The 4116-nt window shown below is 43.5% G+C and overlaps 1 pseudogene; it reads left to right on the top strand.

The window, feature by feature from the left end:
• The first annotated feature begins 1489 nt into the window (after nucleotides 1-1489).
• LOC117705667 (BBSome complex member BBS2 pseudogene) lies at nucleotides 1490-3810 on the top strand (annotated as a pseudogene).
• The last annotated feature ends 306 nt before the right edge of the window (nucleotides 3811-4116 follow it).

Below are 4116 nucleotides of genomic sequence, written 5' to 3' on the forward strand. Positions count from 1 at the left end.
AGCGAGGAAGTGGCTGCCTCCGGGATAGCAAACAGGTATTATCTGGGGAAACATGAAGCAACCTTTTATAACGGTGGTTCTCAACCTGTGGGTCATGACTCCTTTGATATCAAATGACCTTTTCACAGGGGACATGAGAAAACACAGATATTTACATTATTACGAGTTATAGCAGTAGCAAAATTACAGCTATGAAGTTGCAATGAAAATAATTTTATAGTTGCAGGTCACCAAACATGAGGAAACTCTATTAAAGGACCAGAGCATTCAGAATGCTGAGAAGCTCTGCTCTAGAGGACTGGAAATATCTGTATTGCACATATTTGGAAAAGCTCATCAAACTGTTCATTTCAGAGGTATGTGCCTTGCTGTGTTAAGTTACGCCATTTATTTTAAAAGTACAGAAACTTACAAACACTAAGCAAGACCATGTCAACTTCAGAGTGACCACCAATGGAGGGAGAAAGATGCAGAATCTCAGACACTATATGTGACCAGTAACTCAGAACAAAAATTTTAGGAAGAGTGTCAAAACCTAACAAGTGTATACCCAGTGGCACAGGAAGTCCAATTGTAGGCATTCTTCACACAGAAATATCTGTACACATATATGTGTGTGCACACATATGGTGCTGCTCTATATATTCTACTACATATGTAGCCACCAATGAGAAGCACTTGCAAGTTGATTGTAGAACTGTTCATGTGAATCAAGTGAAACACTACCTAATAAGAGAATGAAGAGCTCACAAATAACGGGGAAAACATGGATAACTCTCAGAAAGCCAGACACACCTCCTGTGCATTTCCACATTCATGTGCAAATCAGTGGGCAGCCCAGAATGTGCTGCCACTCCTTGGACTAAGAACAAGGCATCAGGAAAGCTATAATTTTAGCAGTTTATCCTTTTTGCAATTTTAATCTTAATGCTGCCTCACACATCTAAATTCACCAGATTGTATCTCTATTACCTTGTCATATTTATTTATTAATTTGTTTGTTTACTTTTCCAATGAGTTGTTTGTACTTTCTGTGTCCCTGATTGCTTTAGTGAAATTTAGAAAACTGGATTGCCTACTCTTTTATAACATTATAAAGAAAACCCTAGAGACTCCATTGAAAACCAGTAGGACATGCTCAAAATCAACAACAGAAGTCAACAGCATTTCTGCTCACTTACAATAACTATCCATAAGTAAATCAAGGATAAATAGACTATGGCCCATGGTATATCTTTAAAAGTCACAGCCACATATAATATCTCTTCTGAGCCATTTCTCAAAAACAAAACAAACAAACAAACAAACAAAAAACTTGAAATTCGGCTCTAGCCTGCACTTCCTGAGCGGGGCCTGAAGAGTTTCTGAGTCCCACGTGTATTTAGTATTTAACTCGCACTCCTCATCCGCTGCTAGGCAACTGGCCTGTCAAGCTGCCTGCCTTGTGCCTGCTTCTGGCGGCTGCCTTCCGCCCCTAGCTGGTGCCATCATGCTGCTGCTTGTGTTCACCCTGAAACTGCGCCACAAAATCACCCCCCAAATGGTGGCCATAGGGCGCTACGATGGGACTCACCTGTGCTTGGTGGCCGCCACCCAAGCGGGCAAGGATTTTATCCATAATCCTCACACGCGGAGCCAGCATTTCAGTTCATCGAGAGTGTTCCAGAGCCCTCTGGAGTCTGATATCTCTCTCCTCAACATTAACCAGTCAGCTGCCAGGGTCTTGAACCCTGAGCTTGGCTATGATACTCTTTTAGTGGGGACACAGACCAGTCTTTTGGCTTACAACATCTACAATAATTCAGATTTGCTCTACAGAGAGGTCACAGATGGGGCAGATGCTATTATTGTGTTGGGGACACTGGGAGACATTGCCTCCCCCCCCCCCTTGCCATCATCAGTGGAAACTGTGCTCTTCAGGGTTTCGATCACGAAAGAAATGATCTCTTTTGGACGGTACTGGAGACAATGTTCATTCCTTGTCTCTGTGTGACTTTGATGATGATGGGAAGACAGAGCTTCTTGTTGGATCTGAAGATTTCGACATTCGAGATTTTAAAGAAGATGAGATTGTGGCAGAAATGGCAGAGACCGAGATAATCACCTCTCTGTGTCCCATGCACAGCAGTCGGTTTGGTTATGCCCTTTCCAACGGCACAGTTGGAATGTATGACAAAACGGCCCGGTACTGAAGAATTAAATATAAAAACTATGCCATGAGCATTCGTGCTTTTGACATTAATTCTGACGCAGTGTGTGAACTCATAACCGGGTGGTCTAATGGGAAGGTTGATGCTTACAGTCACCGGACTGGAAAGGTCATATTTAAAGACAACTTCTCTTCTGCCATTGCTGGTGTAGGAGAGGAAGATTACCGGATGGATGGCCATGTACAGTTAATCTGCTGCTCAGTGGATGGGGAAATCTGAGGCTACCTGCCAGGCACAGCTGAGATGAAGGGGAACCTCCTGGACACAAGTGTGGAGCAGGATCTGATCAGAGAGCTGAGTCAGGAAAAGCAGAATCTGTTACTAAAACTGCGCAACTATGAAAACACCAAGGCAGAACTGAGCAGTCCCCTGAATGAAGCTGATGGGCAAAAAGGCATATTCCCAGCCAGTACCAAGCTCCACACAGCCCTCTCAGTCAGCCTGGGGAATGATGTACAAGACTCGCATGCAGAATTACGAATTCCCACTTCCAATGATACTATCATCCTGGCAGTACTAATTTTTGCATAGGGGATTCTTGTGGGGGAAAGCCACGTGGTCCACCCCAGCAGTCACAACCTTTCCAGCTGCAGCCGGGTACCAATTACACCTCCCAAAGATGTCCCCGTGAATCTGCACTTGAAAACATTCGTGGGTTACAGAAGCAGCACCCAGTTCCATGTGTTTGAACTGACAAGACGGCTGCTCCGATTCACCATGTATGCATTGAGAAGCCCAGACACAGCTAGTGAGCCTGTCAGCTACACAAACTTAATCGTTCCAGAGTGGGCACAGATGATGGTCACGTGGCTCGACCAGAGCTTTCTGTTGCCAGAAGACAGTAACATTCAGAATGTCTCGTTTCAAGTCTGTTTCACAGCCTTACGCATTGGTGGCCAGCTCTACATAAAAATGAAAGCAAGTGGTGAGATAACCATGAATACCGATGATATTGATCTTGCTGGTGATATCGTCCAGTCGATGGCGTCCTTTTTTGCTATTGAAGACCTTCAGGTAGAAGCAGATTTCCCTCTCTACTTCGAAGAATACGAAAAGTGCTGGTGAAGGTGGATGAGTATCACTCAGTGCGTCAAAAGCTCAGTGCTGACATGGCTGATAATTCTAAACTCATTCGAAGTTTGCTAGTCAGAGTGGAGGATGCTTGTCTGATGAGAGACATGAAAACAATGAAGAATCGTTATATGGAGCTCTATGACCTTAATAAAGATTTGCTAAACGGATACAGATTCGCTGTAACAACCACACAGAACTTCTAGGAAACCTCAAGGCAGTGAACCGAGCAATCCAAAGAGCAAGCCATCGGCGCGTTGGAAAACCGAAGAACCAGGTGATCGGTGCTTGTCGGGATGTGATTTGAAGCAACAACATCAACATGCTCTTCAGAATCATGTGGGTGGGGACTGTTCCTTCAGAGGAGATGGGGAAAGAGGAAGGAAGCCCCTGCAAAAGGTTTGTGTCTGGACGTGGAGGCTGGTTGGCATCCAGTCACATCCTGGTGAATCCGGCTGCTAAGGATGAAACCATGCTAATGAACGCAACTAAAGACAGAACATTCCATCTGAAAGTCTCCTTCATTTGACATCAGTAGTATTGCTGCTGATTTGAATGAGAGAGTAAGACTTCCTAAAATATATTACCGTTTCAGAGTTTAACTTGGTTTTGTACATAGTGTATGAATTTATCTCCCTCCCCCCGAAATTGTTACTGAAATTTAAAATGAGTATTTACTTTTTCATTAAAAATTAAAGACACTGGTCTTCAAGAAAGAAAGAAAGAAAGAAAGAAAGAAAGAAAGAAAGAAGAAAGAAAGAAAGAGAAAGAAAGAAAGAGGAAGAAAGAGAGAAAGAAAGAAACTTGAAATGCTCTCTTTCCCCTTTGCAATTGG

The sequence above is a fragment of the Arvicanthis niloticus genome, chromosome 3, assembly GCF_011762505.2.
Source record: "Arvicanthis niloticus isolate mArvNil1 chromosome 3, mArvNil1.pat.X, whole genome shotgun sequence".
Taxonomy (NCBI): Eukaryota; Metazoa; Chordata; class Mammalia; order Rodentia; family Muridae; genus Arvicanthis; species Arvicanthis niloticus.